The sequence below is a fragment of the Sinohyriopsis cumingii genome, chromosome 10 (assembly GCF_028554795.1).
Source record: "Sinohyriopsis cumingii isolate HCF-2022 chromosome 10, ASM2855479v2, whole genome shotgun sequence".
NCBI classification, from domain to species: domain Eukaryota; kingdom Metazoa; phylum Mollusca; class Bivalvia; order Unionida; family Unionidae; genus Sinohyriopsis; species Sinohyriopsis cumingii.
Genome location: NC_142970.1, coordinates 40,590,452 through 40,617,239, shown reverse-complemented (window position 1 = coordinate 40,617,239; position 26,788 = coordinate 40,590,452). Strand labels below are relative to the sequence as shown.

Below are 26,788 nucleotides of genomic sequence, written 5' to 3'. Positions count from 1 at the left end.
GACTCATAATTCCAGAGTTCTGTGGATGTCCGAGGGGTTAGTGGACGTCAGAGGCGTGTCTCCGCCCAAAATGGGGTTCTGGTTGTGGTTGGAGTGGTAACTGGCACTGGCATTGGACACAAGGTTCCCGTGGTTCCCGTTCGAGGTGAATTTCAGGGAGGGATTAGGAAGCAGGTAACCGATGCAACTGCTCAATAAAATGGTCCACAATTGTTTGTCTCCTTGTTGCAAACTCAAATTGGCGATGGCTGCCCCGATGACACAATACACCACGAAGATTTGGCAGAAAAAGACGATTTGCGTTTTAGGCACACGTTCTCCACACCACACCCACAAGGGTTGTTTTTGTAAATCTTGCACAGAAGAACTGGGTGAAGGAGGAGTGGTCGACGTAGCTGCGTCTGCGTGAAAAGGCATGATGGTCACTTCTTTTTATAGTCGATGACTTGCGAAGCGTCGATCCAAGAATCAAAACTGGGCGAATATACTTTCCAACGTACTTTGACTTCTTTGACACGTCGTTTGCCCACTTTACGGGTTCTGCGTTCGAGAATGCTTTCGATGTCGTACACGTCGTCTTCTTTTTTGGTGACACGTTGTAACTCGGGCAAATAAAACGTTCCTTTGAGCACTTCTCCGTTCATGTCTTCCAATTTATAGACGGCAGGATGACGGCCATGCACTCGTCCAGTGACGCGAAACAGTTCGGTCGTCCAGTTAGGTAAGTAACCTTTGTCAAAAGTGCGTTTGGTTTTGCCAATGCGCACCCAATCTCCTACGGCCAACTCTCCACTTTTCTTGGGGACAGCCGTCGTCGGGGACGTACCAAACAGACGCTCAAACACCAGCACTTCGTTGTCGGGAGTCACGTCTTGCGGGGCACGTCCGATGCTTCGATGGTAAGATTGGTTGTACGCTTGCACCAGGTGCGGTAAGATGTCGATGTACTTCAGAGTGTGGTGATGCGTAAAATATTTCCACATGCGTTCTTTCAAAGTGCGTTGAAAACGTTCAACGATGCTGGCTTTGGTTTTGGGATTCTCGGTGGTAAAAAAATGAATGTCACGTTTCTTTAATTCTTTTTGGAAAGCTTGGTTCAGAAATTCGGTACCTTTCTCCGTTTGCCATCGAAGAGGGTGACGACCGCTTTGTTTCAACACCCGTTGCAGGGCTCGCACTAACTCGCTGCTCGATTTGGAAGTCAAGGGTACGACCCAAGCAAATTTGGAAGAGACGTCGATGACACAAAACAAATATTTGTAGCCACGATTGCAGCTGGCCAAATGAGAGACATCGGCTAAATCGGCTTGCCATTGATGATCGATGCCTTCCACTCGGGTGCGACTTCTGGCAAACTTGCGTCGAATGGGTTTGTGTAAAGTGTAGGTAGCTTGTTCTTGTAACCATCGTTGCACTTGAGGTAAACGGAGACTTTTCAGTTGCGTTTTGGCAGCACGATACAATTTTTGAACTCCTGCGTAACCTGCAGGATGGGAGGGATCGTAGTAAATGCTGGCTAAGACTTTTTCCATTTTTTGTGTTGGTTGGTGTGTTAATAAGGCACCCACTCTTGGAGGAGGCTACTCTTTTTCTCTTGGGGTATTTTCTTGGATTGCAATGCTTTGCGTGTGCGACCGGCAATAGGTGTTGAAGAGGAGGAGGATGTCTGAGCGGGGGATATCGGTTCTTGTTTCACTTCTGTCTTCACTTCTGTCTTCACTTTCTTTTTCTCTTGTGATGAAGAAGGGGTGGCCATCATCTTTTTAATCCATCCAATTCTGGAGGTAGGTGGTGTTGTTAACTTGCATACTTTTTCTGGTGGAGTTTGAAACCCTTCTTCTTCTTCTTTTCCTTTTTCTGTCTTGGTCACTGGTACTGGTGGTACTGGTACTGGTACTGGTGATGGTGCTGGACTTTTCATCAAGGTCTTAAAATCTTTCAGAGTGGGTAGAGCTGGTTCGTCTAAAGCTTTCTGATGAAAGAGTTGCAGTCGTTGCAAGAGTTGACCGTACTTTTGCGATTTTTCTGTTTCGGACAAATCTTGGCGATCCATCAAGGACTGCAATTCGTGTTGTAACTGGGACATCTCGCTCAAATGGGGATTGGGAGGTAAATGCGGGGTGTGTTGTTCTTGCCACCGATGGTATTCCATCCATCGTTTGTAAGGCACTAAAGCTAGTTTTCGTCCTTCCATGGGGTTGTCAGGGGTCGATTCTGAGATCTTGGAACTTCCGAGGCCTTTTTATCTTGCTCCCACCAGTCCTCCCAACATGGTTCCCAAGACTCCTTTCAGTATGGGGCCTAACAAGAGAGGTAAAATACCTCCACGTTGCACTAACAACTTCTTTTTTTGACGAATGGGAATTTTCTTTTGAACCATTTGGCGAAGAACGTGACGATGTTTGCCTAAGCATTGTTTCTGGTGTTTGGACAAAGGGATCGTGCCTTTCAAAACGTTCAAACAACATTCGCACACGGTATCGATGACCTCTTTGGAGGCCGTTTGAATGAGTTTTTTTCGTAGGGGTGGAGAAGCTTTGGACAGGACAGATAACATGTCCCCATGTTTGGCTAAACGTGGTGGCAGTCCTTTCCTTTTCTTTCCTTGGGGTTTTCTGGAGGGTGACATCTTTGAGTCTTCAGGAGCACCAAAAACACTGATACCCGACTTGGTCACAGGCCTTTTTTATACTGGAACGCGTCGCCACTGATTGTCTTGACGTCGTATTAGTTTGAGGACAGGCATGACACGTCGTGCAGGGGTACGTAACGGACTAAATCTAGCCAGTTCTTGCTTGGACAAATCCAGTAAACCTTGTAACATGCCCGATCTTTCTTGAACTTTGATTTTGGGAGAAGGTACTTTTTGAGCAGCAGCCACTACCACTAAATTGGAAGGTCCTGCCAATGGGGAAGTTCTTTTGGGGGTCATTAACGGAGAAGTTCTTGGTGTGATCAACGTCTCCAAGTACTCTTCATTTCCTGGTGTTTTCAACGGAGAAGTGGATAAACGTAAGGATGCCGGAGACGCAGTCACTGCCGTGGCAGATCGTGGTTTGCGAGTGTAAGGTTGCGCCCTGGCCGAAGTGCCTCTCTTGCGACTAGTTTTCTTCTGTGGACTTTTCTTTTTCTGGGGACTTTTTCTCTGTTTCTTTTTCTGGGGGCTTCTTTTCTTTTTCCGGGGTGGTGGTGTCTGGTCAGAGGAGGGTCCTGCCACTGGAGAAGTTCTCCTTGGGGACCTGGTCTTTTTCTTCTTGGGGCTTCGTTGGACTTTTGTCTTGGGTATAACTTTGGGGGCATTAGGATCCCATCTTAAGAGTGAACGAATGATGACCCCTCCTAGAGTACCGCTCCCTCCAGGTTTCAAAATGATTTGTTTTTTGGTTTGAGTGTCGAAGCGGGGATCGGCCAGTTGGACCAAAGCGACTTTGTTTCGATCTAAAAAGCGTTTGGTTTGATGAGGAATCTGAATGATTCCTTGGAGTAATTGACGTGCCGTCACCGTGAACCATCGTAAGACTTCTTTGAGACTAGCTTCTAAGACACGAGCTCGTGTCTGTGGATCTTTTTCTCGACTGATGCCATACAAGGCACGAATCAATTTGACGGGAAGATGCGACTGAAGGGACGTCATGTTCGCACTGAGAGTGAGACAGACGAAAAAGGGTCTGAGGTTTTTATAGATTTTTTTTATGTGGAGTGAAATGAAGTCGAGGACGGAGACGTGTACAGGACAGGCCCTCCGTCTTGGCACCAGTGGTGAAACAAGTGGGTACGAAATCGCAAATCCTCAGGAGTCGTAGGTTTCAAATCGACGAGTAAATAGGCGTGTGGAGTTTGAGTGGCATCGTCGTACGCCTGAGTCAGCCAAGGCGTTCCTAACTGTTTGGCTAAGACTTGCACTTGCGATTTATCTCGAGGGCTTTTAAACAAGACCACGTAATGCGCATTGAGACTGATGGTGCGATGGGCTTTACTTTGTTGAAACAAATTTTGGGTGATGTAAACGACACTGGCATTACGGTGATGCCCTTTGTGCGTGAACCACAGTTTAATTTCTTCTTCGTCTTCTCCTAACATGTCGTCGAAAATGACCAAATGGGTTTGACGGGAGTCAGAGACGATGCCGTCGTCTTCTTTAGGAATGCTTTCCACAAACACGATGGAATCGCCTTGACTTTCTCGCAAGAGGTTGTACGCCGATTGCCACTCTTTGTAACACCACACGATCCGTTGAGGGGGTCGATCGATCAAATGATGTTTATGTTCGATCAAACGTTTGACGAATTCGGTTTTGCCTGAACCGCTAGGTCCAGCAATGAGCATGTTAAAGGGATGGCGAAGATACAAAGCCTCCCAACTGGCACGATCTAAGTGTTCGTCGATGACTTTGACAGTAGAGGAAGAGGGAGCAGAGACAGCAGAGGTAGCCATGGTGTGAGAAATGTCACTTGTGACACAAAAAACAAACAAGACAAGAGTTTATATACTTTTTCAGAACACGTTTATTGAATGTTTTTTTTCAAACATGAATACGAAAGACAAAAATAAATAAAAGCCAAAGGCTTAAGTACAAGAATAAAAGGCACATGATAACCATGAACGTGGAATAAACACAAGTGTCTGTACAACATGTTTTGGGTAAAGTTCTAGCCAGTTCTATAGTAGGGGGTAAGGTCACACAAGTGTCCTCCTGAAAAGGGTCTTTCAGGCCTGTCCATGACAGTCCTGTCCTGGGTGACGGGTTCTTCTGGCACCGTCACTAACACAGGTTGAAAAGTAACTTTTTTCCTTGAATAACTCTCGTGCATACTGGGCCACCTCTTGTGTCCAAGCCTCAAAACCCTGGTCTCGGTGATGTCCAACATTTGACTCCTAACCAATCTGGTTTCTTCTTCGTCAACGACATGGTAAGTTACTTCAGTGAACAGTGAACTATCGATCTTGCCTAGGGTTCCTTTTCATATACAGACCAATACCAACGTGACCGTACGGCAACGTAAAGTGATTGGGAAGTCTCACTTGCTTCTGGTACACGATTTGATAGACTTTTTCTAGGGGCCGACTGACGATATGGTGAGTGGGTAAACGTACAATCTTGTTCGGTTGATAAGTGGTCTCTTTAAAGTTTCCATCCTCTCCCGATTGCAAGGCTTCTTTCAATGCCCCAAAGTTGACCACTCGACTGGTACGATGATTCAGAGTCAGTCCTTTCACTTTGCACGTCGTGTGCACTTCTCCTTGTTTCTCTCGGTATTCGTAGCCGTAATTTTTGGGACCACCACTGACGAAACTTAGAATCTTGTCGTCGGGATGCTCGTCTGTCCAGGCTCCTAAACGGTCTCCTTCGATGTCAGGGTGCTGTTGAATCGGGTGATGGATGTAAATGCAACTGTCCGTGTCAAAGTACAGGACGCGTTCTTCTAACAGTTCTAAAGCTTCGTACAATTTTAAGCGAGCATGAGCTGTCACGTAAGCCGCAATGATGACATTTCCAAAAGGGTCGTCTTGTACAAAGTCCAGATCTTCTTCGTAATTGACCAAGATCAAATCCTCTCGAACGACGTCCACGTGTTTCATGTATTTGGTTTTGTCGTGAATCATCTGGAAGTAGCGGGAAGGTTCTGTAAAATATTCCGTCTTGGGTAAACACGGTCGTTGTGCCATTTTACCCCACAAGCAATTTAACATCACTTTGGCAAACGATCGCCTGCCTTCGTTTTTCTCTATGTGGTCTAAAGAGATGCCTTCTTGTTCATAGTATTTCTCTTTGAATTGTATTTGGTCTTCGGGAGTGTGACACCAGGACAGATAGCCGCTGGCTTCTTGCTTCAGTTTCAAAAAGGCATCCACGTAGTCGGCGAAAATGCCTTTCTGCGTGGGGTCACCCTTGTGGTATTGTTGTGTCTTGGGAAAGTGGCAAATTTCGTACACTTCTAACAGTTGGTATCCCATGTCCAGAGCTTTGAACAATTCCACGCTGACCCAGGTTCCCGTCAAGGCACGTTCTTCCTGGTTGTGATGGCAAGGTTGGTCCTGGTTGCACGTTTCGGCACAAGTACGGCACAAGGGAAACATCAGTTTGCCTTGACAATGGTGAGGTAAGACGGGATGATATAGGTTCGTGGGAGGCAAAACTTTACACTTGATCAAGCCTTCGTATTGTCGAATGTTTTTCAGGTCGATGTGTTCCGTCAGCAATTGTGGGTGTCCTACAGGAAAGCGACAATATTTGCACACGTAGGGATACAGCGAACACACATCCAAGTATTTGATTTCTTCTCCTTTCTCTTCGTCGGCTTGGTACAGCAAACAGGTGGCATTGGTCCTTCCTCCGTACAAACTATCCCTCGGGTTCAACGGGTCCATGAACTGGTAACTTTCCACGAGGCGTTTAAACTCGGGATCGGTTTTCATACGGTGATCGTACTCGTGTTCCCACATTTCCACCACTTGGTATCCTTGCTGTTCTAACTTTAGGCGCCGCTGACAAGTGTCCTGGTACAAGTCTTCCATGGTTCGTTGTAAAAACTGATTTTTAGTGCTACGGTCAGGGTAACAGATGGGACATCCGTGAAATAAGCAGCCGTTAAACTCGTACACGATCTTGGGGTTTTCTAAGTCCCAGCCATCGACCGAATACGTTCCGATGGTGTTTTCGCCCCCTCCGTTGCGGGCATGCTGAATCCACTTGTCTTCCTTGTCGCACAAGTAATGTAACCAACGTAGGGCTTTGACCGAGTATTGACGTTTGACAAAGTGGGTCGTTTGAGGACTGATGACAGCTACGGTGTTTTCAGGCATGAATCGTTGTCGATACACTCAGGAACACGCTTTGGCAATGGTGCAAGCTTCTTTCAAAGGATCGACCCCTCCGTGTTCCATGAACAGTTCTCGAAATTTTCCACAGCAACGCCATAAAATGTCCACGTCGGAACAACAATACTTTAGCATTTCTTCCTGAAAGTCGAAAGGGTCCGAGGCGTGAGCTTGGTACCAAGCGTAGAAAGCTTCTCGTTGTTCGGTACGCATGTTGTCGGGGTCGTAATAGTGAGCCTCAGGTAAATGGGGTAGAACGGCATGTTGATTGGCTTCCATATTGAAAAAGTGAGGAAAGTACCCTTTAGCCCTTTCTGTCATTCCAAACGTTTTAAGCATTCGACTCAAAGGCATGGCCAAGTAACTCATCGAATCTTTAAACTGCACTTGTCCCACTTGCATGAAAATGATTTTGGCTCCGTTCAAAGTCACTTTAGGACGCTCGGTGCCTTGTTCCATATAGTATCTCAAAAGAAACTGTCCATCGTATCCGGAGAAATTGTGAGCCATCACCGTGGCATGACGATGACAATCTCCGTAACGTTCGATGTCCTCTTGGCTCCACGTCTTGTCGATGGGGTCTAAAACCCATTGGGCAAAATCGGCTAACGTGTTCGGTCCCCGAAAGATTTTTTCACGCCCTCCAGGAATCTTGCTGCAGTGAGGGCAATGACTGAAGATAGGTTCTTGAATGCACTTCTCGCATGCTCGATGAGCCACGCAGAAATTAGGAATGTGAATGCCGGTCTCTTGCATGCATTCGAAATTGAAAAAGATGAAATTGCCTTTCTTCTTGTGACCGTCCTCTTTCTCTGGTGGGGGTTGGTATTTTTGCACGTAGCATTGGTGTTCCAAGTCCACGATGTGGTGACAAATGTGACATTTTTTCTTTCCTCGACATACGTGTGCCTTGGCATTATTGATAAGTATGCCTTGTCCACAGGTAGGGCACAATCTCAGGAGTTGACAAGCACATTTCTTCTGTGAACCTTGTGTTTTCAAATGTTGTTGGTAACAGGTAGGGCTGACAAACGTGCGCAGACAAGTCGAACAAGGCACTGGTTCTTCGCTCAGACAGGGTGGAGAGGCCAAACATCCAGAGCATTTCCATCCACAATGTTTGTGTTGCTCTCGGTTATTATAACCATAGTCACATTTCTCACAATAATAAGCATATCCCAGGAATCCAGTGATACTGGTAATGGTATCGAAATGGTCATCGTGATGATAAACATGAATGTATTTTCCGTCCTTAAAATGTTGGCCTCGAAACAACAGAGGCCCGCGCATTTCTTGAGGGTGCACTTTCAAGGTGTAGCGTGGAGCTAGGGCATCTTGCAATTTTTGCATCTCAGGAATGCCACAGGGTGTGTCTTTGGACAGGCCAGCTTGTTGCAACAGGAGTTCCGCTTCGTTTCGTTGTTTTTTTCGGTTCGATTTTCGAATGTTCTCCCAGGTTCTTTTCTATTCTACCGTGTCGTTCTTGTTGGCATAGGTTCGTCCCACCACGATGGCACGGGCTAAGCACATCTGGTCTTGAGGGTTGTTAATTCGGACGAGACTCTTTTTGGTGTTGCGAAGGTCGTTCACCAGTAGGACCTTTTTGCGTCCTGTCCCTTGAGGAAGAGAGACGTGAGCCATTTTCAGTGTGGCTTTACCATCGGTGATGTTAAACTGGTCATTAGATTGTTGTACGTGTTGAATCTTGTCCATGACTTTGGAAGGGGTTAGCTCTGCGGGTCTGCTAAACTCGATCCAAACAGGGGATTTCAAACCATCGTGATCTATGGATAGTGTCAAGCGATCGTCTTCTTTGGGTTGACATTGTCGCTTGAGTGCGGTGAGCAAAGAATCCCACATCTCGGTGATAAACCCTTCTGCTTTCTCCAAGGGTACGTCGGCCTTGAAATCTTTAAACTTCACCGTGTAGGTGTAAGCCGTGGTTCTAAATTTTCTAGAGGAGCGCTTTTCCGTCTCTCGAATGGAATAGTACTTTTCAGGGTTGACTAAGGGTGGTGAACTTGGTTTAGAGGGTTCGGATTCTGGTTCACTCATGTCCTCTTCAAAATCACTGGCATGAATTTGTGCCAAGATTTCAGCCCTGGTACGAGGCGATAGATCAAGTTTCTGCCTCGTACTTTCTTCTTCTTCTTTCTTCTCGAATGAATAGGATCGTTTCATCTTGAGTGCAAAACATCAAATGACTCAAGTTCAAACACCATAGACTAATTTATAGTCATGGCAAACCAGCGTATATAAAAAGGGTGTGTCTTGTCCTTTCACTATTCATTTCACTCTCAAACCGAGCAGAACGATGGAAGAGACTACCCAGATGGAACGTTTCGTCAGAGCTTTGCGAGGGGTCATTAGAAAATTCTCTTCAGACCAGCCGAGGGACTACTCTCCTTCCTTTCGAGATAAGAGTCAGGATACTTGCTATATCTGTCAGAGGAAAGGGCATTGGTCTTCAGAGTGTCCAGACCGTCAAAAAAGAAAAAAAAAAACAGGGGCTAAAAAAGAAAAAAGTCAAGATACCTGTTATTATTGTAAAGAAAAAGGACATTGGTCTCCAGATTGCCCAAAAAAGAAACAAGAGGAGTCAGAAGAAAAGAAGGATTCTTCAGAAGAAGGGAGGGATTCTTCGAAAGAAGAGAGGGATTCTTCAGAGGAAGAAGAGGAAGAAAGAAGACAATTCTATTTAAAAGAAGCAAAGAAACAGGAGAATAAAAGAAGAAGGGAAGAAAATGAGGAAAAAACGGTGAAGAAATTCAAAAAACAGAGAGACTAAACAAGGAGAAAGAAGAAGTCAATGAACTTTTAATTAAAGTGTTCTGTGGTGAATTGTGAATTGGATTGTAAAAAATGGATAAAAGAATACATGAATGATATAAGGTAAGTGTCTTTGAGTTTTGATTTTAAAATAAGAAGCTACACTCACGCACTCATACACAGACACGTACTATAAGGGTAAAATGGGTGGGGTTTATTTTTGAGTTATTGGCAAATTGAAATTGTATTTCTTTTCGAGAAATGTGGGTGGCCCTGAAAAGGGCCTTTTTATTTTGGTGTAGGGGTGAGTTTAACCAATCAACTTTAACTGCCTTAAACCTTTGCCACGGCCAAGGCCTACTTCTGATGATTGGGTTGAAATCACTAAGGGTGGTACGACAGGCTTAGTCACAGGGTTGGTGTGTTTAGCTCGGGAAGGTCGTATTCTCTTCGGTCGTGATAAAGAAGTCTGATACATTTGTTTCAGACTTCTTAACTCCGCTAAAATGTCCAACAGTACCGTAGCCGTTTGATTTTCACCCTCTTGTTTCTTTGCTGCTACTTCTTCTTGCTGTTGTTGCTGTTGTTTTTTTCTTACCTCTTCTTGTTGCTGTTGCTGTTGCTGTAGGAGAAAAGCTTGTTCCGCTTCCTTTTGTCGTTGCATAAATTTCTCCAATTCTTCTTTCTGTCTCTGTCTAAAATTCTCCACTTGCGATAATGAAGAAGGTAACGAAGGTTCCGGAACAAATTCTTGCGAGGTAAGAAAATCCACAAAATCCCAATTCACCTCTTCTGAAAGTAAGTCCGGGTTCCTTTGGGCAGTCTCCCCTGCTGGTGCACCCCAATGGATCGTTTTCTGAGTTTCCGTCATGTTGAATCACTGTCGCATAGATTGACTGCACACAAACGCTAGCGAATCTATATAGACCAACTGACGTCACAGACTACTCTCTTCGGATTGGATGCGGGCTGACTGAATTTTGTAACGCGTGTTTGGATTGGTGAATGAACTCAATCTGTTTCAATCCTGCCTCTACCTATAAATAAGCGCAGTTCAGTGCATTGATTCACTTGTTCTCGTCGCTTCAAGATGTGGACCGATGTGCAATCTTCTACGCTTGTGTCTTCCATGATGTTCCGGACGGACATACCCATGTATGTCCGATCCAAGTGGACTGTTGTCCACAGGACAAACACCAGTCTGTGGATACGTAGGATCTACGTAGAAAGACAAGGATGCCTCAAAAGAGTCCTGATTTACGGTCCTACAGTGAAACGCAGCCTAAGGACAAGAAGAAGATCAATGCGGTGCCCTTTATGTTAATGAATACATTAACATAAACCCAAAGGCCCTTTTCAGGGCCAGCCATATTTCTCGAAAAGAGATAGCCTTTCCATTGCCTACCCCTTTTTTTTTTTTAAATTTAAATTTAAATTTAAATTTAAAATTTTTTTTTAAAAAATCCCAAAAGCCCAAACTCTATTCCCCATGTTAATTTCCCTTGTCCCTAGACAGACCCAAACTCTATGTTAAATTCCCATTGTCCCTAAAGTGACCCACGATTTCTCTCCATGTTAAATTTCCATTGTCCCTAATCTGACCCAGGGGTCTTTTTAATGCTAAGTCCCATTGTCCCTAATGTGCCCCACTTTACTACTATTATGATACACTTATCATACCTGTATATGAAATCTTAATACTAACACTTATACTTGCAATACTACTACTAATAAAAACACCTGCATTGATAATTTGATTATGTTCAATTGGACTTGTATCTAAATGATCACCAGCTGTATGAAAAGACATATTTTAATATATAGATATTGGATGGAATACTAGTTACCACAATTGAATAGTCATATGATAAATGATATATTATTTTAAACAATTTATATTTGCAGTGAAACATTCTTTTACATTATTTTCACTTAAATTTCATTTATAGAACAGTATACTCTGCATTCAATAAATTACTGAAATGGTTAATAATACAACAACAAATACTGCAACTTCCAGAATCACAAAAATCAAAAGATATAAACAAAAACGTCCCTACATGTATCAACAGTTGTCACTTAATAGACAGAACTATGAAGATTTAGAATAGGATGTTAACAAATTAGGTACTCAAGTTAAAAAGAAAAAAATACCAAGTAAGCTTACTACCAAAAAATCAAACAATAACAGTGAATTTTAGTACATTCCCAGGAAACAGAATATATGATTTTTCTTAACTTGATCTGATACATCTTAAATCTATAGAAAATGATTCATATTGCATGACTAAAATATTATGTAAACAAAAATTCCATCACTTTTTTCAGATGCAACATGCATACCCCAACCCATCCTTCTTGATCATAAAGTATACCAGCATTCCACTATAAGATGGGGAGCTGTAGTGGCTCAGTGGTTAGCTTTCTGGACCTGTGAAATAAGGTAGGTTCAAATTCTACCATCAGACCAACCTGGGTTAGCTACCATGGTGTGTCCTTGGGCAAGGCACTATACTTAAAGTTCCTTGGCACTAAATAACTTACTTGTGTTGGTTTACCATAAAAGGCCAAACCAAACACAAAAAAAAACAACAACTTTAAAATATGAGTTTTGTCAATACTAAGTAAATGAAAATCATACTGAAGAAATGTTTTTGTTAATACAGTTTAATGGATCTAAAAAATCTCTTTCTTCTGCAGGAGTTTAAAATGTTAAATTAAAAAGGTCATGGTACACATTGCTTTGTTCGTACACATCAGGCTCCGTAACCCATATCCAACTAAAAATTTTAGTAGAGTCTGAATAAAACATATTTTAATCTGGATGATAATATTCTTTCTCCATTCATATATTACACCACCAAGATTGATCCAAATAAGATTACATTTTACTATAACACTGAGGATGAGTATGCCTCTAACAACTGACAAATGTGGAAAGAATGGAGTTAAACTGAACTTTGATTTCTTTTCAACCATAGCACAAGATGATCATTTATTATGAAAAAACCTGAATAAAGTTGGAGTTCATAACCATGACAGTCTTGATACAATATAAATTCAATATATTATTGTTGTCTTGAGGTATAGTTCTGTATATTACAATCTCACACAAGATCAGGGTATATTTTAGTACCATACAGTTAATTCGGGATTGTATTAATACCTATTCTGGTGAATGAACATTAAATAAGGTTTACTATTTTGGAACCAGTTGCAATAAAGTTTACTAAACAAGAGAAAATATGACTTTACTATAATATCTAAAATGTAAAATCTGCAAACAGAATACTTGCTTGACTTTACACTTCAACTATATCATAATATTTATTTGAAATGAATTTATACAAATGGCATTAAATTGGGTTTCAGGCTGGTAATGACAATGGTAGTAGTGAATAGGGACAGTCTAGGGACTAGGGAACTTCCATGTTAAAAAGGGTATATCCACTCTGGGGACTATGTAATTTAACATGGGAGAAAAAAAAATATCCATTCTAGGGACAAGGGGAATTTAACATGGGAGAAAGAAAAAAAACTATTCACTCTAGGGACAAGGGAAATTGAACATGGGGAATAAATCGTGGGACTGTCTTGGGACTAGGGGAAATGGAACAGGGTCGGGACCCTATTTTAATAAGGTCCCGACCTGATGGGTCTATGAAAATGGAACAGGCGAAAATTGAAACAGGGAGGGGTCTCTATTTTTTTATTATTTTTTTAAACAAAAAAATAAAAAAAGGGGTAGGCATTTGAAAGTCAAGATCTTTTCGAGAGATAGGAATGGCCCTGAAAAGGGCCTTTGGTTTTATGTTAATATACCCTTAACATAAAGGGCATCTGTGACATCTTCTTCTTGACCTTAGGCTGCGTCTGACTGCAGGACCATAGATTAAGACTCTTTTGAGGCATCCTTGATGCTCCACATAAGATTCTTCGCATCCACAGGCTGGTGTCTGTCCTGTGGATAACTGTCCAGTTGGATCGGAGATACATTGATATGTCCGTCCGGAACATCATCGAAGACACAAGCGTTGAAGATTGTACGTCGGTCCACATGTTGGGGTGCTGAGTAACAGGTGAAGGAATCCAGTGAACTGTACTTATTTATAGGGGGAGGAAGGATTGAAACGGATTGAGTTTGTTGACCAATCCAAACACGCGTTACAACATTCAGTCAGCCCACGTCCAATCCGAAGAGAGCAGTCTGTGACGTCACATAGTCTATATAGATTCGCTAGCGCCTGTGCGCAGTCAATCTAAGCGACAGTTTTTCAACATGACGGAAACTCAGAAAACGATCAGTTTGGGTGCACTGATGGTGGAGACTACCCAAGGGAACCCAGACTTACTTGCAGAAGAGGTGAATTGGGATTTTGTGGATTTTTTTACCTTGCAAGAATTTGTTCCTGAACCTTCGTCACCTTCTCCTTCATTACCGCACATGGAAAATTTTAGACAGAGACAGAAAGAAGAATTGGAGAAATTTATACAACAGCAAAAGGAAGCGGAACAAGCTTTTCTCCTACAGCAACAGCAGCAAGAAGAAGAGGTAAGAAAAAAACAACAACAAGAAGAAGCAGCAGCAAAGAAACAAGGGTGTCAAAATCAAACGGTCACGGTACTGTTAGACATTTTAGCGGAGTTAAGAAGTCTGAAACAATGTATCAGACTTCTTTATTACGGCCGAAGAGAATACGACCTTCCCAAGCTAAACACTCCAACCCTGTGACTACGCCTACTGCACCACCCTTAGTAATTTCAACGAAATCATCATCAACAGTACGCAGTCCAGAAGTAGGCCTTGGCCATGGCAAAGGCTTAAGACAGTTAAAGTTGATTGTTTAAACTCACCCCTTACACCAAAAAAGGCCCTTTTCAGGGCCATCCACGTCTCTCGAAAAGACATAGACTTTCAATTGCCAATAACTAAAAAAAAACATTTTACCCAATAGTACCTGTCTGTGTATGAGTGTGCGTGAGTGTAGGTTCTTATTTTAAAATCAAAACCCAAAGACACTTACCTTTTATAATTAATTTATTCTTTTATAAATATTTACAATTCACAATTCACAACAGAGCACTTTAAAAAGTTCATAGACTTATTCTGTCTCATTGTTCACTCTCTGTTTTTTTAATTTCTTCACCGTCATAGTCTTTTCCTCCTCTTCCTCCTCACTTTCTTCCCTTCTTTTCTTCTCCTGTTTCTTTTTCTTCACCTGTCTGTTTTCTTCCTCTTCTTCTTCCTCTTCCTCTGAAGAATCCCTTTCTTCTTCTGACTCCTCTTGTTTCTTTTTTGGGCAGTCTGGTGACCAATGTCCTTTTTCTTGACAATAATAACAGGTATCTTGACTTTTGTCTCTTCTAAACCCTTTTTTTTCTTTTTTGATGGTCTGGACACTCTGAAGACCAATGCCCTTTCTTCTGACAGATATAGCAAGTATCTTGACTTTTATCTTGAAAGGAAGGAGAGTAGTCCCTCGGCTGGTCTGAAGAGAATTTTCTAATGACCCCTCGCAAAGCTCTGATGAAACGTTCGATCTTGGTAGTCTCTTCCATCGTTGTGCTCAGTTTGAGAGTGAAATGAATAGTGAAAGGACAAGACACATACCCTTTATATACGCTGGTCTGCTATGACTATAAATTAGTCCATGGTGTTTAAACTTTAGTCATTTGACTTTTTGCTATCGAGATGAAATGATCCAATTCATTTGAGAAGAAAGAAGAAGAAAGTAAGAGGCAGAAACGTGATCTATCGCCTCGTACCAGGGCTGAAGTCTTGACACAAATTCATGCCAGTGGTTTTGAAGAGGACATGAGTGAACCAGAATCCAAACCCTCTAAACAAAGTTTACCACCCTTAGTCAACCCTGAAAAGTACTATGACATTCGAGAGACGGAAAAGCGTCCCTCTAGAAAATTTAGAACTACGGCTTACAAATACACAGTGAAGTTTAAAGATTTCAAGTCGGAAGTACTGTTAGAGAAAGCAGAAGGGTTCATCACCAACATGTGGGATTCTTTGCTCACCACACTCAAGTGACAATGTCAACCCAAAGAAGATGATCGCTTGAGACTTTCCATACAACATGACGGCTTGAAATCCCCTGTTTGGATCGAGTTTAGCAGCCCTGCAGAATTGACCACTTCCAAAGTCATGGACAAGATTCAACACGTGCAACAATCTAATGACCAGTTTGACATCTCCGATGGAAAAGCCACACTGGACATGACCCACGTCTCTCCTCCTCAAGGGACCGGACAATGCAGAAAGACCTTATTGGTCAACAACCTTCGCATTACCAAAACAAGTCTTGTCCAAATTAACAATTTTCAAGACCACGTGTTTAACCCGAGCCATCGTGGTGGGATGAACTTATGCCGACAAGAACGACAAGGTAGAATGGAAAAGAGCCTGGGAGAACATTCGAAAATCGAACCGAGCCAAACAACGAAATGAAGCAGAACTTATGTTACAACAAGCATGCCTGTCCAAAGACACATCCTGTGGCAATCCTGAGATGCAAAAAATTGCAAGATGCCCTAGCTCCACGATACACCTTGAAAGTGCACCCTCAAGAAGTGCGCGGGTCTCTGTTGTTTCGAGGGAAAGACTTTAAGGATGGATTCACCTCTATCATCACGATGACCATTTCGATACCATTACCACTATCACTGGATTCCTGGGATACAAATATTACTGTGAGAAATGTGACTTATGATGATTATAATAATCGAGAGCAACACAAACATTGTGGATCGAAATGCTCAGGATGTTTCGCCTCTCAACCCTGTCTGAGCGAAGGGCAAGAAACAGTGCATTGTCCTGCTTGTCTGCGCACATTTGTCAGCCCTGCCTGTTACCAACAACATCTGAAGATGCAAGGTTCACAAAAGAAATGTGCTTGTCAACTCCTGAGATTGTGCCCAATGTGTGGACAATGTCTATGTATCAACAGTACCAAGGCACACGTATGTTCAGGAAAGAAAAAATGTCACATTTGTCACTGCATCGTGGACTTGGAACACCAATGCTACATGCAAAAATACCAATCCCAACCAGAGAAAGCGGATGGTCACAAGAAGAAGAAAGGCAATTTCATCTTTTTCGATTTCGAATGCATGCAAGAGACTGGTATTCACATTCCTAATTTCTGCGTGGCTCATCGAGCGTGTGAGAAGTGATTCAAAAACCTATCTTGAGTTATTGCCCTCACTGCAGTAAGATTCCTGGAGGGCGTGAAAAAATCTTTCAAGGACCGAACACACTAGCCGATTTCACACAATGGGTCTTAGACCCCATCGACAAGACGTGGAGCCAAGAGGACATCGAACATTATTATGGAGAATGTCATCACCATGCCACGGTGATGGCTCACAATTTCTCCGGATACGATGGACAGTTTCTTCTGAGATGTTATACGGAACGTGGCATCGAGCGTCCTAAAATCACTTTGAACGGAGCCAAAATCATTTTCATGCAAGTGGGACAAGTGCAGTTTAAAGATTCGATGAGCTACTTAGCCATGCCTTTGAGTCGAATGCCTAAAATGTTTGGAATGACAGAAATGGCTAAAGGGTACTTTCCACACTTTTTCAATACAGAAGCCAATCAACACGCCGTTCTACCCCATTTGCCTCAGGCTCACTATTACGACCCTGACAACATGCGTACCGAACGAGAAACTTTCTACGCTTGGTACCAGGCTCACGCCTCCGATACTTTCGACTTTCAGGAAGAAATGCTAAAGTATCGTCGTTCCGACGTGGACATTTTACGGCGATGCTGTGGAAAATTTCGAGAACTGTTCATGGAACACGGATGGGTTGATCATTTAAAAGAGGCTTGCACCATTGCCAAAGCGTGTTCCTTAGTCTACCGACAACGATTCATGCTTGAAAACACTGTGGCTGTCATCAGTCCTCAAACGACCAACTATGTCAAACGTCAATACTCGGTCAAAGCCCCATGCTGGTTGCATTACTTGTGCGACAAAGAAGACAAATGGATTCAGCATGCCCACAACGGACAGGACGAAACGATCATCGGAATGCATTCGGTCGATGGCTGGGACTTAGAAAACCCCAAGATCATGTACGAGTTTAACGGTTGCTTATTTCACGGATGTCCCGTCTGTTACCCTGACCGCGGCACTAAAAATCAGTTCTTACAACAAACCATGGAAGACTTGTACCAGGCCATTTGTCAGCGACGTCTAAAGTTAGAACAGGAAGGATACCAAGTGGTGGAAATGCGGGAACACAAATACAATCACCGTTTGAACACCGATCCCGAGTTTAAACGCCTCATGGAAAGTTACCAGTTCATGGACCCCCTGAACCCAAGTGATAGTTTGTACGGAGGAAGGACCAATGCCACCTGTTTGCTGTACCAAGCTGACGAAGAGAAAGGAGAAGAAATCAGATACTTGGACGTGTGTTCACTGTATCCCTACGTGTGCCAATATTGTTGCTTTCCTGCAGGGCACCCACAATTGTTCACCGAACACATCGACCTAAAAAACATTCGACAATACGAAGGCTTGATCAAGTGCAAAGTTTTGCCTCCCACGAACCTATACCATCCCGTCTTACCTCGCCATTGCCAAGGCAAACTTATGTTTCCTTTGTGCCATACTTGTGCTGAAACGTGCAACCAAGATCAACCTTGTCATCACACCCAGGAAGAACGGGCCTTGACGGGGACATGGGTCAGCGTAGAATTGTTCAAAGCTCTGAACATGGGATACCAACTGTTAGAAGTGTACGAAATTTGCCACTTTCCCAAGACACAATAATTCCACAAGGGTGACCCCACGCAGAAAGGCATTTTCGCAGATGTCTTTTTGAAACTGAGCAAGAAGCCAGTGGCTATCTGTCCTGGTGTCACACTCCCGAAGACCAAAAGACATTCAGAGAGAAATTCTGGGCACAAGAAGGCATTACTTAAGATCACATTGAGAAAAACGAAGGCAGGCGATCGTTTGCCAAAGTGATGTTAAATTGCTTGTGGGGTAAAATGGCACAATGACCGTGTTTACCCAAGATGGAGTATTTGACCGAACCTTCCCGCTACTTTCAGATGATTCACTACAAAGCCAAATTCATGAAACACGTGGACGTCGTTCGTGAGGATTTGATCTTGGTGAATTACGAAGAAGATCTGAACTTTGTAGAAGATGACCCCTTTGGAAATGTCATCATTGCAGCTTACATGACAGCTCATGCTCGCTTAAAATTGTACGAAGCTTTAGAACTGTTAGGGGAACATGTCTTGTACTTTGACATGGACAGTTGCATTTATATCGATCACCCGAGTCAACAGCACCCTGACATCGAAGGAGACCGTTTAGGAGCCTGGACAGACGAGCACCCCGATGACAAGATTCTAAGTTTCGTCAGTGGTGGTCCCAAAAATTACGGCTACGAATACTGGGACAAACAAGGAGAAGTGCACACGAAGTGTAAAGTGAAAGGACTTACTCTGAATTATCGTACCAGTCGAGTGGTCAACTTTGGCGTATTTAAAGAAGCCTTGCAGTCTAGAGAAAGTGACCACCTATCAACCCAACAAGATTGTACGTTTACCCACACACCACATCGTCAGTCGACCCTTGGAAAAAGTCTATCAAATCGTGTAGCAGAAGCGAGTGCGGCTTCCCACCCACTTTACTTTGCCGTATGGACATGTCGGAATTAAACATTGGTTGTAAGAGGATAGCCACCCACCAGAAGGATGACTTCGCCACAACAAGAATCGAGTGAGAAATCCAGTGAGAACTCCAAGTTCAAACCCTACCATTTTCCAGTCTTCTTACCTGACTATTCTGATTGTGCCCGTCGATTGGACACGTTTCAAAAATGGCCTACGGATAGGGAAGGATTACCTTCTTCGTATGTTTTAGCTAGAACAGGATTTGTCTACTTCGGACCTGAGTCAGGATTGGGATACGAAGTACAGTGTTTCGCTTGCGGACTGAAGTTACGAATGGATCTATGTATCTACAAAGATTCAGCTATTCTGGAACATACTCGATGGTCTCCGCACTGCCCTTACCTTTCAATGGCCTTTCCACCCATTAAACTACGGTACAATTATGACGGTACCTTAGAGACGGTACCTTCCAAAACTAGACGTAAACACATTGCATCCTATTTCATTGTTGTTTCTTTTCCACATAATAGCTTATTTTTTATAAAATGTTAAACTTTACTAATCTTTTTTCAAGATCACTTTAGTTTGCAAAAATATATCTTGTCATTCATTGGCATTCTACATTGAATTTTGTAAACTAGCTATAAACCTGACCTAATTACTCAACTTAACTGCTGACAGAAACAGTCTACAGTAAATGTATTTCATTTCTATAGCTCGATGGATAAACATTACATCTTTTAAAGTTGTGCACAGAATAGGCCGACATATCACGAGTCAGGAAAACATGGGGGTGGTATCCCCTGTGTCCAAAATTAATATCATTTTGAATAGAATATTCTAGTGACAATTGCCTCTTTTCAAATGGTAAGCATTGCTTTTTTTTATTTTCGTCAATCTGTCAAATTCGGTATGCATTTTGCTTTAATATTTGAGATGGAAACCTTAGGTGCATAGAAATGTCAGACAGCATTGTACATCATGGATGGTGTCCAACATACTTTTATGATCATAAAACAAAATCCCATTTTTTAGTTATGGGCACTGATTTAAAAAATATTCATCCAAGCTAAATATAATAATAATAATAATGCGGTCTTTGTATAGCGCCTAATCTTTAGAGGCTCTAAGCGCTTTGCAACATTAGACAACATAAAAACATACACAATGATATGATTACAAAAACAAACACCATGAAATTAGAAAACATAAAAAACATGCTGAGAATATTTAAGGTAGTTAACATTATTAAGTCATTAAGTTTGTTTTTGTAGTCAGAATAAGTAGTTTTGAGAGCACTCTTGAATGGGATCACTGCGTCTTTGTGTCTAAGTTCAGTGGGCAATTCATTCCATGTTGCTGGGCCCTGGTATGCAAAAGAATGCTGTCCATGTGACTTTGTTTTCATAGTGAGAATAATGAGTATATGATTGTCGGAAGAGGAGTGTAAGTATCTTGCTTGTGTGTACACATAGGTGAGGTCGGATAGGTATGTTGGACTAGAGTCTGTCAGTGAAACGTAGCACAGAGAACTAATGTTGTGTTTGATTCTGGATCGAATGGATAGCCAGTGTTGGGTACAGAGCAGCGGGGAGGTGTGCTCTGATTGTGGTACCCTAAGTATGATCCAAGCAGCTATGTTTTGAACTTTTTGAAGTCTCTGCAGTAGATATTAAGATGAACCAGACAGAATTGAGTTACCATAGTACAGTCTTGAAAGTAGTAATGAACACACAAGTGTTTTAGTGGCATCAACTGAAAGATATCTGAGAATGGAGCTGATGCGTCTCAGCTCAAGATATGCAGCCTTGCATATGTTCATGACATGTTGGTGCAATGTGAGAGTACTGTTAAGAGTAACACCTAGGTTTTGTACTGATTGTGTGAATTTAATATTGGTGTTGCTGATATGTATTGTGTGAGGTAAAGGATGTGAATGAGAAAGTCTTTGTGTTGTAATCAGAATGGCCTCAGTTTTATCATCATTCATCTGCAGCGTGTTACAAGTCATCCATGATTTCACATCAGAAATGCACATCTCTACACCTTGGATGGTAGCATCAACTTCAGTTGGGTGGCTAGATTTGTATATTTGGGTGTCATCAGTGTACAATTGGTGATTCACTGGATGATGATCTATGACACTTGAGAGCAGCTGAGTGTATAGAGTGTAGAGAACAGGTCCAAGAACAGACCCCTGTGCAACACCACAACATAGATCAACTGGGCTGGAGTGTAATCTATTTGCAGACACAATTTGTGTCCTGTGGCAAGGGCGATATGCAGATTGTACATTGCTAAAAAGACTGTTTGAATTCAGACAAGATGCAAGCTGGGATTGAACAACCTTTTGTAAGATTTTTTATATGAATTGGAGATTAGAAACCGGGCAGTAGTTCTTTAAATCCTTATGGTGTAGTGTTAGTTTCTTCAGCAGAGGTTTTACAATGGGAGTTTTGAAAAATGATGGAAATTATGCTGATGAGAGAGAGGTATTAATAACATCAGTTAGTGAAGGCAATACTGGATCTAAGCACTCAAGCAGCAGTAATGTTGGAATTGGATCAAGTTCACATGACTTTGGTGCACTCTAGGATGATTATTTAAAGATGAAAATCTCAAGTGGAAACCTTTCTGGTCAGCCATCCCATCCAAAATCTCCTGAAATGGAGATTATTTTGCAGACTCCAAGATTTCCTCTTATCCTGCTGGTATGTTCTATTTAGTTTATCTGGTCTCTTTTTATTTTTTATCAATTGCTTTTATACCATGCCACAATTGGAAATTCTTTATCAAAAGTATATATAAATTTCATCATTTTTCTGTCTGTTTAATAAGATGTGTTTAAGAGTACTTACTTACTCATGATGCTGTATATATGAGATTAGATGTTTTGTTAAAAAATAATGCATTTTGTGATATATTGTATCACTGCTTTATATACAGTGGTCATTGCAACCAGTATGCATTTTGTTTACATGCCAAAAAGTCCAGTCTGATTTCTTTGTTTCTTTTTTACTGCAATTAAGAAGTAACGATAATCTTTATACTCTTAGCTGCATCCAGAAGGACAACACCATCACCATCCCCATCCACTCTGGAGTGGAGAATATAAAGATTTCTCTCTGCCAGTTCCTTTGCAAGTAGTAAGTATTGAGGATGGAAAAAAATGTACATTATAGAATAATGAAACAAATACTACAGGTGTTGACTTTTATATAATCTCTTATTTCATTTACAGCTCTCTAAATACGAGTAGGTCAATTATACACTGTATTTATGAATTTAATTCTCATCTAAGGTAGTAGAACAATTTTATGTTTGACAAAATGTTGGGTAATTTGTGGCCATACACTAAAAACACATTTTGTAGCATTTAAAAATGCTTATGTTCAATGCACGTAAAACTCATTGGTTTGTTGTCACTTCAGTTGATAATAGTCTTGTCATCTTGTAGACATTTTGAATGTTAGTGTTCAATGCTAAGGTCATATACATTGATTCAACATCAAAATTTGTTTGCAAAATGGAAGATTATGACATGAAAGCACAAGCTCTTGTAGCTTAGATAATGTTATTTCAGAACATTGTGAGATGTTAATTAATTAAATTATAGGTCATAAAACATACTGTTCAAGACTTATTTGTGCAAATAAACAATGAATTGTTTTTCATTGATGTGTCGACTGTTCATCATTCCATTGGTTTTTTTATTTTTCTTTCTGATGTATACCATTGTCTTGTGTAAGTCAGACGCCTAAACCATCTACATTGAATGCAGACTTTACAGACACCAGCAGTGAAACAACATATCCAGGGAATAAAAAAATAAAGGATTATAGGGAAAAGTTTTCTTATAAACTGTACAAAAACCATGTATTTCATTTCATAAATATATTTCATTGTTAAACCCATGTTCACTGTACAGATCTTTTTAAGGAGTTTATAATAATGATCTTGATCTTTCAAAACTAATTTCATCACAAATCTGTTACAGATTTCCAGTTCAATGTACTTATGAAACTGGACACAAATATTGAGAATTTGTTGGAGCAGCTGGCCCTCCAAGTTCATACACAAGGCCCAGACACAGAATATAGAGAAGAAATTCTTGCAATGCCATGTGATTCAGTGGAGGAACTAGAGGGCCTTTGCCAGAGGTTGGAGGAGAATCCCAAACTCTCCAAGAAGATGGTAAATTGGGGCTTTATTTTCTATTTAAAAAAAACTGTTATAACCTTTATTTGCTGTTGTGAACCTCAATATGCATTATGCAAGTTCTGCAGTGCCTGTATAATTATTTTTGGGGGTGGGGTGAACATGTAGTGGTCGGCTGTTTTGTCTTACGGATGTAGGCCAAAACATGTTCAGAGATGAACATGTAACAGGTATTTTACAACATATACACTATTACATATTATGTGGCTACTTTAATTCAATCCTTGAGTGAATGTCATTTATGAAGTTAATAGATTCACGGTGGTTAATTTGGTTTATAATTGCTATTAGTACATTGTGTTGCATAGTTAATGTTATCAAATTTTTTTCAAGTTAGAGAAATTAAATTTGCTTGCAAAACCATGGCAAAAAATAACTATATACAAGCATATTTTGTCACATCGATCATGAAATACTACTACTAATAATAATATCAAAATCAAAAAATAGTATTATTATTATTATTATTATTTTCAGATATGCTACTTGAGCTCCCTTGGCAGGTTTACAATTGGGGATAGTGTCTGCAGGATGATGAAAAAGCTTAAAACAAAAAGACTGGCCAGAGTATAATCCAAAGGGACGTAAAGGGAAAAAAGCATTTCAAGAGCTTGTGATATGTCAGGTTTTGATAAGTAAGTATGCCTTGATTTAAATTGTGTTTTTCATGTGACTTGCCAGAGATTTTTAAATGAATTGATAAAGTAACTTGAGACATTTCAAAGTACATGTTTTAAAAATATTCCATTGATTATTGCTGGCATTTAGAAAAATGCAATGCATCCTTTGTTGTGAAACTTATTTTAAAACATTGTATTACACTTGCAGAAGCCTGCTTGAAAACTAATGGCAAAGCAAAGGCAAATGGAATGGAAGAGACCATATCAGAGACCCTCAAATATGCACCCAACCAACGCAGAATGATAAAAAACAAGGTAATCCAAATGACTCTTATTTCATCAATATTGGATTCAGTTTCGTCTTTTAAAGCATAGTATTTGCAAAGCGGATGCATTTCTAAACTGATAACAAAATCAGCTTATCCTATTGCCCAGGACTATCAGAGCTAGAGTCCAGCTAACTACAATATGCATATATCTTGTCTGATCGGACAAGTGCCTCCATTTGGAATTTTTATTCACATGAAACATTTGGATGAAATAAATTCATCTTTGTGCAAATTGATTGCACCATCCACTTGCCAGAAATGACAAGTAAGTGCAAAGTTATCTTGTATCATGGCTTAACGATAGTAAGGGAAGCACAAGTGCAGTGAAGAAAATTTCATACATTTTTATAATGCTGATTAACATGACTTCTGCATATGTAACTAGTGCTGAGATGATATGACTTTATTTAAGCATTACAATTTTGTTTTAATTTGCAGGTGCCTGAGCAGAAGAAGTAATAGATAAACTTTACAGTGGAGTTGGAGACTGATTCTGATTCATAATCTTAATTAAATCTAGAAAATAAATATTAAAGTCATATTAAAATATCTGTTGTATTGTTTCCTTCTTTCATTTTTCTCTTAAAAACAAATGTCTAAACCTTTAGTCTGTAAATTCAGTGGATTCCTTATCAGCCCATCTACGTTTACTTTACACCATGCTACTTTAAAAAAAAAACGAATTATCCCCATTGGGGTAGGTCCCCCCAACCCCCCACCCTACTTTGTCAACTTACCTGCCACATTTAAATCTAATGGAAGGCCCTGCTGTAAAGCCTGTTAGTAAAACTACCCAACAAGAGGATTTCATACATTTGCAACTCCGTGATGGATGGTAATGTTTTCATTTTTGTAATGTAGATTTGGACATTCTTGCCACCAGTATGGAGTATGTGTTTCAGAAACACAAGCAGCTTTCATCAGATTTGCATATAGGTTTTATATGTTGTGAGTATGTTGTAGGAAGTTTATTTAAATAACATCATATGAGATGATGCCAGTGGAAATGGCAGAAAAGTGTCTGTATTGTTCACCAACTACACCTTGTTCTTACAAAATGTGGCTGTTACACATTCCCATGATGATGTCACTGACAGCCATCAGTGAGGAATGCCCCAACAAGCATAATACAAATTGCTTCCATTGTAATTGTTACAATTCCATTCTGACCACTCCGGTGTCCTAGTGGTTAGAGCGTCCGCCTCAGAAGCGGGAGGTCATGGGTTCAAACCCCAGCCAAGTCATACCAAAGACTTACAAAAATGGTATTAACAGCTACCTCGCTAGACGCTCAGAATTAAGAGGTTAGTGTTAGGACTGATCGGCCTGGTGTCAGGATAATGTGACTGGGTGCAACATCATACTACATGTTTGCAGCATGATGCCCCAGTGCTGTACATCACTATAAACTGCCACACTGCAGACATCGTAGCAATATGACTGAAAAATTATTCAAGCTACGTTAAAAATCCAATCACACACACAATTCCATTCTACGATCCAGAACCAACACTAATTCCGTACTACAGTTCTTGCATTTCAATCCAATTTTGCTTTTGAAATGTAGTGCCACTCAATTCATAATGAACCCATTCATTTCAAAGACTCACAAATACTTATTATTCCTGTCTACAACTGAAAAATATCTATATAAAAAAACGTGTAACTGTGTTTTATGCAAGGGCATGGAGATGCACAAAAACTTGCACCTGAAGCTTGAATAAAACCCCGACTGTGGATAAGACTTTACCCATCGATTACCCCAGCTTGGGGATAAATTCCGACCGTGGCGATTTATTATATATCCTATGACTGCTCCAGCTTGAGGGCAAAATCCAAGCGCATCCCTAAAAAGATAACAAGTATAGCGGCTCTTTACCTTCTGTAAATGCCACTTGAGCTTCCTGATGCTGTTGTATCTGCCATTTGACAGAATCACGAATGTGGATATATTTCTTAATTGCCTCTAGTTGTTGAGCTAGTTTAGCTGTATGAAATTCCTTTGTGCAGACTCACTCATTATTAATATTACAACAGTGATTTAATTACACATCACCTGTCAGCACACCGATGATAAGTCAGTTATTTTATAACACACCAACAAGCTTGCCCCTTGCACCCCCCCCCTTTTTTTATTTGGGCACCTGTGGACATGAATCTGCAAGGCTCAAATTGTCATTTTTAATATAAGATCTCAACATTTTTAAGGCCTTAATTTTAAAGACATCCTTAAAACCCCCAAAAGGTTATCAACTGGATCACCAGCCTTCGTTTAGAGTAACAGCAAGTATATATATATATATTTAAGTCTAAGGAAACACAATAAAAATGTTTGATTTAACAATGACATATTTGCCTCAGGTCTGTGATCCTGAAGT

General features: G+C 41.0%; 2 long non-coding RNA genes across 5 annotated transcripts in view; one reads left to right on the top strand and one right to left on the bottom strand.

Moving 5' to 3' along the window:
- LOC149789907 (uncharacterized) overlaps positions 1 to 26,788 on the bottom strand; it is a 2,017,354-nt gene that overhangs the window by 763,536 nt on the left and 1,227,030 nt on the right. The window lies entirely within an intron of this gene.
- Positions 11,920 to 24,959, top strand: LOC149789916 (uncharacterized). Of its 2 annotated transcripts, XR_016424003.1 has the most exons (6): positions 11,920 to 12,031; positions 22,300 to 22,389; positions 23,241 to 23,437; positions 23,939 to 24,096; positions 24,290 to 24,396; positions 24,849 to 24,959. It is a non-coding gene; the product is annotated as an uncharacterized LOC149789916 (long non-coding RNA). The 2 variants fall into 2 exon arrangements; XR_016424002.1 differs by lacking the exons at positions 11,920 to 12,031; positions 22,300 to 22,389 and having other exon boundaries at positions 22,589 to 23,437.